Source organism: Natrix helvetica, assembly GCF_964273705.1.
Source record: "Natrix helvetica genome assembly, chromosome: 3".
Taxonomy (NCBI): domain Eukaryota; kingdom Metazoa; phylum Chordata; class Lepidosauria; order Squamata; family Natricidae; genus Natrix; species Natrix helvetica.
The window spans coordinates 59,812,921-59,827,404 of NC_138549.1; the positions used below are offsets into that span (position 1 = coordinate 59,812,921).

Genomic DNA, 14,484 nt, shown 5'->3' on the forward strand with positions numbered 1-14,484 from the left:
GATACCGCAAAATCCCTGAAAGATCCAGGAATAGCCCTTTTTTTCCGATGACAGAAATGCAACTAATGAAGCTGCTGAAGTTGAGACAGCTCTGGAACAGGAAGAAAGCGGAAAGAGAAAGTGTATCGAATTGGTGAGGAAATTTTATTATTAGAGGAAGAGACCACCCAAGAAAAAAAATTAAGTTAAGTTAAGATTGAAGACAGAAGACTGTAGGCAGAGAAATTGATCTACATTGAACTTAGTGTGTTATCCAGTTTCTAATTTTTTTTCACGGATGAAACTTCTGCAGGGGCTCCCTATTTTTTAAACTGAATGGATTAATTCTTTTTCTTTTTTCATCTTTGCTTATACCTATGAATTAAAATTCTCCTTTTTTAAATAATGCTTGATTTGATTGATTGGATTGTTTTTGATCTCCATTTAAGGGTTTTTCTTTCTTTCTTAAGCTTGGAATATAAAGAAGATAATAAGAAGGATTATAAAGAGGGTTGTAACAACAGGAGGAAAAGCAGTTACACAGCCACTTAGAGGCTGGAGGCTGGATACATTGTTTTTCTTCTTTCTCTTTGATCACTTGAGATTCAAGGTTCTTTCAGTTTGTTTACTGACAGTGATAGTAGGAGGAGCACAAGTTGTTTATACAGGTGCCTTTTGGAAGTTCTATCACTAGCTATTGGAGGGAAGACAACATTTTGACTTGAAAGATAATAAATGAACCTGTTTGAAGTTTATTAAAATAGTCTTGAACCCTATAGTGGCAGTGTCTGCAAAATTTAAAGAATGGCTCAGCAGGAAAAAGAAACTGTAGCATTGCAAATGATTATGTTATGAAATAGATTCAAAATCTATTAGTTGTGACAGAGAGAATTGAAAAGAGATTGGAGAATATGGAATACAAAACAGAAAAATCTGATGGAGAAACTGAGGATGTTTACCAAATGGAGAAAATGAAGGACACAGTTCAAAAGATGGAAGAAAAAATGAGCAAAGAGATAAGAAAACTGTGGATACTGACAACAAAGTGAGTGTGGTTGGTAATGGCAAGAGCGGAATATGGAGATAGATGGATTGGAACTCTACCCCAGACTTCAAAGCAAAGAAGAAGAAAAGAGAGAAAAATTGATGGAGATAAGGAGATAAATCTTGACAGAAGCACTAGCGATAACCAAAGATAAGCTGATGGAAAGAACAGATGTTGGGTTTCAAGCTTTTATGAGATACGAAAGGAATAACATGTTACCAAGAGAAGTTTATACAAGATTTATTAAGAAAGTAACTAGAACATTAATGCTACAAATGGCAAGAGATATAAGACTGTACTATTACTGGAAAGGTACAGGTTGATGAAATGAAAATGTATAATAAAAAATTAAGCTAAATTTAGATTACTAGTAGTATGTATAAAATGAAGCGACAATAGCTATAGTTAAATAATGATTAATAATGATAACAATACAAATAGATGTATTAGTTTGATAATATGAAATTTTATATAAACAACACATGGAGATTATGAGAGGAGGTTTAAAAGTTTTATCTAGAATATGTTATAAAGATGTATTGTGATTGGATGATTTTAGGATGATTTAATGGAATGTTATCATATAATCCTATTCTAGATTTTGACTATTATATATAAAAGGATATAAAATCAATTATATTCAGATTAAGGTTGAGATACAATAATTGTGATATACATGAATGTAGGTGAATTTGAAATATGTGATTTGATATGAAAAGTAGGTGGTGACTATAGAAGAGATGCATGGAAATACTGTAACCAACTGACACACTTTCTACAATTTGTAATAGGAGATGGTTTTTTTATTTTTATTTTTATGTTTGTTTGTCCTTGTTCAAAAACAAATAGAAATTGTTTTATAAAGGGAAAAGAAAAAAAGGAAAGGGGTATCCTTTGTCCGAAGCTACTTGGGTGAAAAGCTGGAACCTAAAAGCTGATAAGTTAGTAAAACAAAGCCAAAGAGTCCCCCTGGCGGTGGGGGCGGGGGGAGAGATGGTTAATTCTGTTATGTTAATCCCTACATTATTCTCTTTTCAGGGAGCAGTTTTTTTTTCTGAGGAGAGGCCGCCTGTCAGGCCTGCAGCCATATTCCCTTTTGGATCTTTGGCCTGCCACACTTCTATTATTCTACTATGCATTTCTATTGTGGGAAAATGGGATGGGAGAGAGTATGGAGTTAAATACTATGTAGCCAAAATAAAAAAAATTTCTAGAATCCAAGGTCATCCTTTGTCTCTGCACCTGACCGGAACTGAATGGGTGGAACTGCCAGCATGACAGTGGAATATTGGACCATGTGGTGGACTTGTGGTTGTGGGGGCAAGATCCTGAACTTTCAACTGGGTGGGGAAAACCAGGAAGCTTTCATATTCGGGTTTTCCCAGATGTGCCAACATGGCTCTCTTAATAAATTGGAACTTTGAGCAATACTTTGCCTTGGACTCTGATTTAATTTTGGATGCTATTTGGAACCTTGACAGTTTATCTCACACTCTCTTTGAAGCTGCTACTGCTTGCTCTGCCATTATTTTACTGCTGACCCCTTGCATGCTCTCCCATATGCTTCAGCAAACAGCAGTACCCTTTTATCCCAAGCCTGGCTGCTCTCATACTGTGATGCACCAATCCCTTGTGCACTGTCCCACACCTGGCAACAACCACTTATCTGTCTGCTAGCCTGCTTGCAAGCTGCCTGGGACTTACAGCTTCCTGTTGGCTTCTCCACTTTATTGGAATGTGGCAGGAAATGGCAAGGAAGTGCTTTCTTTATTTTTACATTTAAAACAATGCAATACCGTGGAGTCGGAGTGGTCATACATTCACATTATATACAGCTAGTTTCAACCATTAACAGTTAATCTACTTAATACATTGTCTGTCCTTCTGTCCAATCACAATATATACATTTGTTCCAGTCTTGTCATCCTGTCTTATACCAATCATAAAATCTGTTCCATACTTCAAAGTATTCTGATTCCCCTTTATTTTTAAGTTCAAGAGTGAGCCTATCTGCTTCTGCACAGGCCAACACTTTTCTGATTATATCTAGCTCTGATGGTGTATTTTCTTTTTTCCAATGCTGTGCATATGTTATGCGCGCTGCAGTTAGCATATGTATAATTAAATAAAGTGTATCTTTCTTAAACCCCTCCGGTATTATGCCTAGGAGAAAAGTTTCTGGTTTAAACATAATTTGTTCTCCCACCATTTGTTCTAACCATGATTGAATCATTTTCCAATATTTTTTTGCCTCATTGCACGTCCACCACATATGATAGAAAGTGCCTGGTGTTTTTTTATATTCCAACAATTTGGGGTCAGATTTTTGAACATTTTGGAAAGCCGTGCTAGAGGGAGATGCCATCTGTAGAACATCTTATAAAGATTTTCTTTATATGCCGTAGCCAATGTTAGTTTCTGATTAAGTATCCAAAGTTTTTCCCACTTAGCCAATTCCACATTGTAACCGAAAATTTTCACCCAGGCGACCATGGTTTCTTTGACATGTTCCTCCTCTAGTTTATATTCCAACAAGAATCTATACAGCACTTTGATCAGTCTGTTTTCTGTCTGTATCAACAGTTTATCTAATATTGTGTAGTCTTTGGCAATACCTTCGTTCTTCCTATCCTGTGCATACCTTGATTGTATCTGTAAATAAGACCACCATTCTACTTGTACTCCTTGTGATGTCAATTCTGATCTGGTTTTGATCTCCCCCTGCCTGTTCAATAACTCTTTATATGTGACTATATTTCCCATGTTGATTAAATTTGGGTGTATGTATGCTTCCATCGTAGATAGCCAAATAGGTATTTTGGTATAGTGGTCATGTTTAATTTTGTTCCATATTATTAACAGAGATTGTCTGATGTAATGTCTACTAAAATATTTGTGTGCAGATCCTTTTTCATACCAGAGGAAGGCATGCCAGCCTGCTTGGAGGTCATGGCCTTCCAATTTGAGTAATCTTTTATTTCTCAGCATTATCCATTCCCTTAGCCATGTTAGAATGGCCGCAGTATACTAGAGTTCCCAATCTGGTACGCCAAATCCTCCCTTTTCCTTAGTGTCTTGCATAGCCTTGAGTTTTATTCTTGGTTTTCTTCCCTGCCAAATAAATTTCGAAACCAATTGATTCAAATCCTTGAAGACACCTTTTTCTAATTTAATGGGAATATTCTGAAATAGGAAAAGAAATTTTGGTAATATATTCATTTTTATAACTGTGATCCTGCCCATCAGGGACAGTTGTAGGTTTTCCCATCTTTCTAGATCCTTCTTAGTTTTATTAATCAAATTAGTATAATTATCTTCTTTGATGGTCTCACACCTCGCAGATAATGTATACCAAGATATTTAACTTTTTTGACAATTTGGATACCCAATTTCTTCGTTAACTCCTCTTTGGGTTTTGATGTCATATTTTTAGTCAGCATTTTGGTCTTTATCATATTTATCTTTAGACCCGCTATTTTCCCATATTCTGTCAATTCCTCAATGAGAAAGAAAGAAAGAAGGAAGGAAGGAGGGAGGGAGGGAGGAAGGAAGGAAGGAAGGAAGGAAGAAAGAAAGAAAGAAAGAAAGAAAGAAAGAAAGAAAGAAAGAAAGAAAGAAAGAAGGAGGACTGGAGAAAGTTACGAGGGAGAGAAGAAAGTGGGAGTTCTAGAGAAAAATTAAAGTAGGGATCCAATTCTTCCAAACAATGACAAGTAGTACAAATTTAATGAAAATTGGCACGGGGAGGAAGCCAGCATCCCAGCCATCCCTAGCGGCTGCCAGTCCCTCGAACCAAAGATCTTTGGAGGATATGCTTCAGAGAGAAAGATCCAATTCAACTAAGGAATTGCAGATGATATTACAGACCACGCAGGAGGCAATGGCTAAAAATCACGAAGAACTTAAAAAGGATATTAAAGAAATAAGGAGTGATATGGTAGAATTAAAGGAGAGAATGCAGAAGATGGATGATAAATTTGAGAAGTTCCAGGAACAGATCAATAAACACGAACAAAGAATAAATGTAATAGAAGGAAGGTTGGAAAAGGAGGATGAAAAAATGGAGCAGCTGAGTTCTAGGCTGATCCAGGCAAACAAGGAACTTGAGTTAACGGTCCTCGCGTTAGAATCGGAGAAAGCAGCCCAATTCCTACGGTTCCAGAACGTAAAGGAAGAAAAAGGTGAGGATTTACCAGACACGATGGCAGACCTAATGGCAAAGGCTTTGGGAATAGAAAAGGATGAGATGGCAAGTGAGATCGACGAGACGTATAGAATACAGACAAACTATGCAAAAAAGAATAATTTACCAAGAGAAGTTCATGTAAAGTGTGTTAAAATATCAATACGTGACGAGGTGCTGAATAGAACAAGAGACGACCCGATAATTTATAACCAATGACAACTAACAGTTCTAAAACAGGTACCGAGGAGAATTAGAGAATTAAGAAGGCCCTATCAATTTTTAACATCTGTCCTGAACAAATTTGAAATTAACTTTAGATGGCTGATGCGGGAGGGCGTACTGGTAACTTGGAGAGATAGAAGATTTAGAATAGACACGATAGAACAAGCGGAAGATTTTTACAATACCCTTGTTGGGCAGGAGGATGAGAAAGACGAAGGAGAACAGGCGGGAGCAAGGAGGCAAGGACTCAGGGCACAGATAAGAAGAGAAAAGGAACCAGTGGAGACACGAAAGGAGAAAGAAGTCGCTTTAGATGAAAAAGGGGAAGAACCAAAGGAAGTGAGAGAAATAAGGGCAACAAGAAGCACACGACCTAAATACACATAGAATTATGTCGGGAGAAATCAAGATTCTATCACTGAATATCAATGGTCTAAACTTACCCCAGAAGAGGAAAACAATATTTAACAAATTAAAACATTTGAACTACGATATAATTGCAATGCAAGAGGTCCATATGACTAAAAGACAGATCCAGATCTTAGAATGTCCTAGAGTGGGTAAACTTTACGTGGCACTAGCTGACCAAAAGAAAAAAGGAATAGCATTATATGTCAAAGACACAATCCAGACAAACTAATTTATCATGATGAGGAAGGGAGAATACTAATCATAGAAATAATGTTAAACCAAAAAAAGGTGTCACTGGTTGTAATATATGCACCTAATGAAGGAAAATTTCTATCATAGACTACATAGCATTATTCGAGAGATGGGAAACGAAAATGTTTGTTTACTGGGTGACTTCAATTGTATAGTTGACCCAAAACGGGACTATAAAAGTGGAAAGAAGAGAAAAGGAGCTAGGAGAACTTTGCCAAGGTCATTCTTCCAAATGGCTGAAGAACTTAATCTTTATGATGTATGGCGAGAAATATGTCCAGAGGGAAAGCAATATACCTTCTACTCGAATAGACACGAATCCTGGTCAAGGGTAGATATGGTCTGGCTGCCGATGGAGTTAATTTCAGAAGTGAAGGAGATAGATATAGAACCCAATCTATGGTCTGACCACAATCCCATGAGGATTATATGGAAAAAACAAAAGGGCAGTTATCATTGGTTACTCAATAGATCAATCCTAAAAGATCAGGAATATATTAAAAGAGTTAACCAGGAACTAAGATTTTTCTTCAAAGAAAACGGGCCAGGAGATACATCCATACAAAACTTATGGGATACAACTAAGGTATTTATAAGAGGGGTCACAATATCAGCCACAGCCAGGAAGAAAAAAACTGAGAATCTAAAAATAAGATAGCTGAAAGAAAGGTATAAAAATTTAGAGAGTGAACTTCAAAAGAAACCACAGAACAGAAGTATAAAAGGAAATATGGAATTGATTAAACATGAATTGGCTATATTTGAAAAAGCAAAATTGGCACAATCTATAAAAAAAGCAAAACAAAATTTCTTTGAGAATGCAAATAAACCGGGGCGGTGGCTATCCTAAAGGTTGAGGAAGCAGAAGCAAGAGAATTGGATCAATAAACTACAAGATGAAAAAGGCGAGATCTGCTACCAACTAGAGGAAAAGAAAAGGTTTACCCAAGAGTTCTATGAACAATTATATAGAGAAAACCGAGACCATACAAAGGAAGGAATATTACAGTACTTGAAAAGTCAGATCTGCCAAAGATACCAGAGGAGATTAAGGACATGCTCAATGAGGACATGAAAACATCAGAGATAATCGAGGCCATACAAAGACAAAAGAATAATAAAGCTGCAGGGCCGGATGGGTTGCAAGTGGAAATATATAAACAATTCCTGGATATGCTTGTTTCAACGTTGTTGGAAGTCTATAATGCTGTGTTGAAAGAGGCGAAGACACCGTTATCATGGACGGAGGCTAATATTGTATTATTACCTAAGGCGGACACAGACCAGGTGTTTATACAAAACTACAGACCAATCTCACTGCTAAATGCAGATTACAAAATCTTTGCCTCAATAATAGCAGAAAGATTGAAAAAATTTCTTACATTATTCATCCATACAGATCAAAACGGATTCCTCCCCAGAAGACAAATTAAAAACAATATGAGAATTATGTTGAACATTCTTGAATACTATGAAGTTCACAATGAAAAACAGGTTGCACTAATCTTTCTCGATGCCCAAAAGGCATTTGATAATGTCAACTGGGAATTTTTGCACCAACAATTAGAATACATTTATTTATTTATTTATTTATTTATTTATTTATTTATTTATTTATTATTTATTTATTTATTTATTTATTTATTTATTTATTTATTTATTTATTTATTTATTTATTTATTTATTTATTTATTTATTTATTTATTTATTTATTTATTTATTTACTGTGCTTCTAGACCGCCCCATCTCCCAAAAGGGACTCGGGGCGGTGTACAGTCCAAGTAGAGAATACATCACAATATAGAAAATAGATAAAATTAAATATGCAAATTTAAATATGGAGGAGGTTAAAATTAAAGTTAAAAGAACTGTACAGCTACACAGTATATATAAATACAATTTTAAAACCCCTAAAAATATAACACAAATTAACTTAAAAACAATTCCCTAAAATAACCAGTTAATAATACGTCTACCAGGAGGAATAGTTGAAATTATGCCAGGCCTGCTAATCGGAACAGGTGAGTCTTCAATTTTTGCCGGAAGGAGTGTGGGGATAAATTTATAAACACGATCAGAGCAATTTATACAAACCAAAAAGCCAAAGTAATAATCAATGGCGAATTAACACAAAGTATTGTAATCCAGAAATGTACAAGACAAGGTTGCCCCTTATCCCCCCTGTTGTTTATACTAACCCTAGAAGTACTAGCCAGGAATATACATAAAGAGGTACAGATAAAGGGACTAGAAATCAAAAAGGAGCAATTTAAGTTACAGGCCTTTGCAGACGATCTAGTGTTTGTGCTAGAAGATCCTATAAAGTAAGGAAGTGCTTTCTTAATGACCCACAATTTTAGCACAGTACAAGATAAAAATAGCGCACTGTCAACTTTTTACATGTATGTATTAGTGTATAATCAGCCATTTCTATAACAACAAATCTATCTAATCGACAAAGCCAAAGTCAAAATTTCAGTTCTTTTCAATCACAAGCACAAAAACCAGAAAGATATGCAAATGAAAAAGTACTTAAATATATTCTCCTCTTTGAATAAAATAATTAATTTAACAATTTCTGCTTTATCTTCCTTGCTGTGGAAGTAATAGGTATTTCTATTTGCACCTAATAAATCTTTGTAAATTATCACCATTTATATTAATAAGGTTCACTTCTTTGACTTTGATGAAAAAATACTCTTTTTTCATCCTTTTTAAAATGTTAAACTTTTCTTTAAACACTTTTCTAAAATTTAAACTTTCTAATACATCTTTTTCTTTTAACTTAGCATACATACCTTGAAATTCAGTATTAAATTTATGTCCCTCCCTCCAAAACTACCCTCATAGAATAATATATTTTTCTTTTGTATACACCCTTTTTAAAACTCTATTTTTTTCTTTGAACTAATGCATAATTTTCTTTAACTTTCTCTTAACACAAATACTCTCAAATACATTTTCAATAACATTTTGCATATCCATTTGGTTTAGTTCCAAGCTGGGAGAAAGACACTGGAAACATGGAGGCTGATTGGAAAGAGAGGTTTATTGATGAAGCAGAACCACATGTGATTCTGGGCAGCTGACAAAATAGAGCTGAGAGTGGGTGGGTTTTACCTTTGTATTTGAGCTTCCTGTTCAATATGCTATTGGCTGTTGTCAGATTCCTATGGGGCACATATAGGGGTTATGTAGGGGTCATAGCTGGCTCTATAAGCAAAAAAGAAAATGCAAATCCTAGGTGTTTGTCTGAGCTAATCTGGTCAACCCTGGATTATTGTTTATCTGAGCTCCCAGGTTTCTGTGACTTTACAGTTTGGACTGCTTTGGGGTCATGTAGTGAAGGGGTTTGTGTTCTGAAAGGGTGTTGGGTAATTCCTATTGTGGCTAATGACTTTTCTTCTGTGTTGGACCTTGGGTGAGAGGATGCTATCTAATCTTACCATTCTGCCAAAAAGTTTTGAAATATCCTGTCTTGAATGGATTACCACCTCTGCATTTCTAAAAGCTGGCCTCAGTTTCTGCTTGGGGACTATTAAGAAAAACTGAGTCTGCTTTCTATCTTTAAGAGCATGTTTCTCCATTTCTCCTTTAGGGAAATATATTCTCCCTGTTTAATATTTCCCAAAATATTTCATTCTTGTGGGGGGGAGTAGGTACTGACCTTCTACAATACTTTAGGAATTACCTAGCCATTATGTATAATATATAGTTACATTTTCAAATATTAGATTAAGACTTACTTTCTGTTACATGTATCCCACAGATAGAAATCATTCCTAATTTCAGTTAACTTGTTAAGTTTAAGTCATTCCTTCCAGCTTGTTTTCTTGGAGTAAAATCTTTTTTCTCTCTGGAAAGTTTATGAAGTAATTATGGTTTCCATTTTTCTAAGAATTTCCCAACCTTGTTAATGTCCTTAAAGAAAAAGTTCCAAATTAGTGTTTTTAAGAGTTGCAAACTTTTTTAGCGCTCTTCTTTCAGTTGTATTGAGAGATTTGTATTATAAGAGTTGGTATCAGATTTATATTCCAAAATTGCAGTTGACTCCTCTGCATTTTCAGCTACTTGTGAAAATGCCTCAGTAGGCTGGTAATTTTCTTCACAAGTTTGCATCTCTAAAGTAGTTCGGTTTTTTTAAAAAAAAAATCAACTTTGGAACACAGCTAAACACTCTGCATCAACAGAGGGATAGAATCAAGATCACGTGAAGTGTTAATACCACTTTATAATGCCTTGGTAAGGCCACACTTGGAATACTGCATTCAGTTTTGGTCATCACGATGTAGAAAAGATGTGGAGACTCTAGAAAGAGTGCAGAGAAGAGCAACAAAGATGATTAGGGGCTGGAGGCTAAAACATATGAAGAACGGTTGCAGGAACTGGGTATGTCTAGTTTAATAGAAAGAAGGACTAGGGGAGACAATATCTCAGGGGTTGCCACAAAGAAGAGGGAGTCAAACTATTTTCCAAGGCACCGGAGGGTAGAACAAGAAGCAATGGGTGGAAACTAATCAAGGAGAGAAGCAACTTAGAACTGAGGAGAAACTTCCTGACAGTTAGAATAATTAATCAGTGGAACAGCTTGCCTCCAGAAGTTGTGAATGCCCCAACACTGGAAGTCTTTAAGAAGATGTTGGATAGCCATTTGTTTGAAATGGTATAGGGTTTCCTGCCTAGGCAGGGGGTTGGACTAGAAGACCTCCAAGTCCCTTCCAACTCTGCTATTGTATTGTAATCTACAAGCTCGTAGATTTTTTTTTAAAAAAAATCAAATACAGCTCTAATAATTTGCTCCTCCATCTTGATTTCCTTTTTGGTCAAAGAATAGTTTTTTTAAAAAATAAATCACTTTAAAATTGCTAGCCATTCAGAAATCATAAAAATCAGAAAGTTTTAGCCACTCACAGCGAAGCAGACCAAGCTACAAATTATTATAAATAATAAACTAAAACCAGAACTTTCTGCCTTCATGCTTCTTTGTCAGCTTTTTTTCTTCTCCACACTTTGTTATTTTGGCTTGCTTTAGCACCCTTCCTCGTTGTTGTCTACCACTGAAGAAATCCCCAAAATGGTGGAGGTTTTCAAAAAGGAGTAGCAAGGGATTTGACCGGACGTTCTCCAGCTGGACAGATGATGGGATGTGAGCTCTGATGAGTCTCACATGAACTCTGTCTGACAAACCAATGCCAAGATCATTTTTGGATCAGAACTCCCTGGGTGTGTGTGTGAAGAAGGGGCAGCATCTCATCAGACCCAGAGGGAGTGCAACAGGTCTCTCGTAGGTCAGAGATTTGCCCTCTGAATCAGCATTGGGGAGGCAGCATGGCAACATGGCTGCACAAGAAGCTGACTTCAAGCCAAAGCAACTGACTAATAGCATGCAGGAGACAAGATGAAAGCCTGGTAAGAAGATCTAATTAACCCACTGTCATAAATCAGAATTTGGAAAAGGCAAAGAACCTTGAGAGTATAAATAATATTGATGGACAGATCAGAATTTTGGCAAAAAGAAAGAAAGAAGGGGAAAAATGGAGAGTTGAATCACTAGCCCAGAAAGAGCCATTTGCTTTAAACAATTTGGACAGAAAGGAGAAAGCAGAGAAGTGACAAACCCACTTAAACACAAACTTTAAATTTGGATTTGGATTTGAAAAGATTGTGTTTTTAAAAGAGACTAGGAGGGTGAAACAGAAACCAAAACATACCGAGGAGATTTGCTTCGTTCAAGTTTCTTCTAACTAACATTTCTTAAGGAACTCCAATTAATGAGAGGTGGAATGTAACAAGGGGGAAAAAATCAAGAAAAAACCACTATTTTCTCACTGATAACCTAATCTTGCCTGTGTGGTGAATGGAATGCGAAACTCTGAGCAGGAAGTCTTAATTAACCAATTGCCATAAATCAGAATTTGGAAAAGCAGGAGGTGAAGAGAAACATACCAGAGATTCGCTGTATTTGAGTTTGTTCCAATTAATATATTTTGAGCACCTATAACCAACAAGAGGTGGAAGGTAACAAGGGGAAAATAATAATAAAATCAAGAACCGGGAAAATACGAAGGGTTTTTTTTTTCCGAAGGGAGAACAAAAGATCAAGATGGCTCCCACTTCTCTTCCTCTTCTCATTAGCTGAATTAGCTAAATTTAAGGTGGACCAGAACTCTGAAATAAGAACTGTATAACTAACGGTAATTTTGGAACTGGACATTATGGAAAGGTGGGAATTTGAAGAACTACATGAAATTATAAAAAATATGCATAAATCATTAAAATCAAGTCTAAATAGAATTTTGAAGTTAGATATTGAGAAGAAGCAGGAAGTGAAGGAAGAAGTGAAGGAAGAAGAGGGGGGATAATGGAGGGGTAGAAATGGTGGAAAATAAAAAGCAGACAAAAAACTTCATAAGGTTTGACAGTGGTATAGGGAAAACTGAAAAGGGTGTCTGTGTCTCAACAAAAGGAAATAAAAAGCAGACAAAAGATCTCACTGAATTTGACAGTGGCATAGGGAAAACTGAAGAGGGGGGTTACGCCCTAACAAAGGGAAATACAAAATATTTCATTAGGTTTGACAATGGCTTGGGGAAAAGACATGTCAAAACAAAGAAAAGGGAGAAGACAGGAATAGAGAGGTGGGAAAAAAGACTTATTAAGATATAATCAGACAATTAGAAATTATTATATGAGAAATATAAAGCTGAAATATGTGGTTTACTCCTATATATGATAATTAAAACTGAGTTGCTAACTGATTGAATATGATAATGGAAAGATAATTAAATAAAGGTTAAATATATATGGAATATAGATGAATATGAAACTGTTGTGTGGAGAATGTAAAGAGAGGCATGTGATTCACTTTTATACATGATAATTAAATTGAGTTGCTAATTGATTGAATATGACAATGTAAGGACAATTAAGTATAGGTTAAAATATATGAAATATGGACACATATAGAACTCCTAAGATGATGAACAAAGTGAGATATGTATCACTTGTTATTCTATATATTAGATTAATGGAATTGTAATGAACATTGAACAGTAAGGATTGTTATTTAAAGACAATAAAGGGTAAGCTAAGTCAAGATATAGAAAAATGGATAGGGAACATGAAATATACTTACAATGGGAAATTATTGAGATTATAAAGACAGAACTACAAATTTGGGCATGTAAGAATGCCTAACTATATAAATGTAATGATGAGAATAGCTGGGAATCGTAACCAGGTCTACATCTCAGCCAAAAGTAGGTTGGGGAAGGTTTAAAAATACAATTACTATATAAGTATACTTTTTTTCTTTTAAAAAAAGAAGGAGGAAGATATATGTTAAAATTAAATATGTATATTGAAAAGAAATTATAAATACCATCAACATAAAATGGAGCTCGCTCAGAGGCTGAAATACATCAAGTAAATGAGATGAAGAGTGCGAAGTAGAGGAGAGAGGTAAGGGAAGAAGAGAGGGATAGGAGAGAGGGCAGGGGGAGGGAAGAGGAGGAGAGAAAGAAGGAGTGGAAAGGGGAGAGAGGAGAAGGAGAGAAGAAGGGGAAGTAGAGAAGAGAAGGATGACAGAGGGAAGAAAGGAGGTAGGGAAGAGGAGGGGAGAAGAAAGTGATGGATAAGGTACAAATATGGTGTATGGAAAGCAGAAAAGCCAATAATTGTTTTTGGGAGTTGATGGTAAGAAGAATTGATTTAAACATTTAACAATATAATATGATGTTGGTTATGTAATAGTATACATGTGGTTATTTGTTATGAAAATGAAAAAATAAAAAAAAACTTTATATATGAAGAACATGAAAAAAGGAGTAGCAAGCTGTGACTAAAGATACCCTCTTTTAACTTCAAAAAGGTTTAATAGTCCTTAAAGGTGATTAAGAAATTAAAGGCATAACTTACTGTCTGTTTAAAAAGTAAATTTCAAAACAGATGCTTTTTCAATGACAAACAGATTACAGCCCTCCCCCTAGTTTTCATCATACAAATGCTTCAAAGCACTGAAGTTACTTGCAGTCCTCAGCTGTATCGGATGATCTTGAGGGGTAATTCAAAGACTCTCCCTAAACCAGGAGATTCATATAAACTAAAGGAATGCCAATTTCTTCTGTTAGTAATTGAAGAGCTGCAGCCCAGGGAAAAACTCTTCAGAGATCCCTCCCTGGGTGTGAATCCAGTTGGCAATCTTCTCCAGAAGTCATCTTAGACTATTTCTTCATTTCTAGTATCATTCAATCAATGTTGTACTGATATATAGTAATAGTAAGGTGGACAGGATTTATACAACTTTAACAATAGCTGAGAAATAGTATAAATTACAAGTGAAGAATTGGCCTGAATTGTATAAGAGGATATCTTATTTTCACAAAAGCCA

At 35.6% G+C, this 14,484-nt stretch overlaps 1 protein-coding gene across 1 annotated transcript in view; it reads left to right on the forward strand.

Annotated features, from left to right (window-relative positions):
* ADCY10 (adenylate cyclase 10) overlaps window positions 1-14,484 on the forward strand; it is a 219,639-nt gene that overhangs the window by 21,908 nt on the left and 183,247 nt on the right. The gene's annotated exons all lie outside the window — the stretch shown is intronic.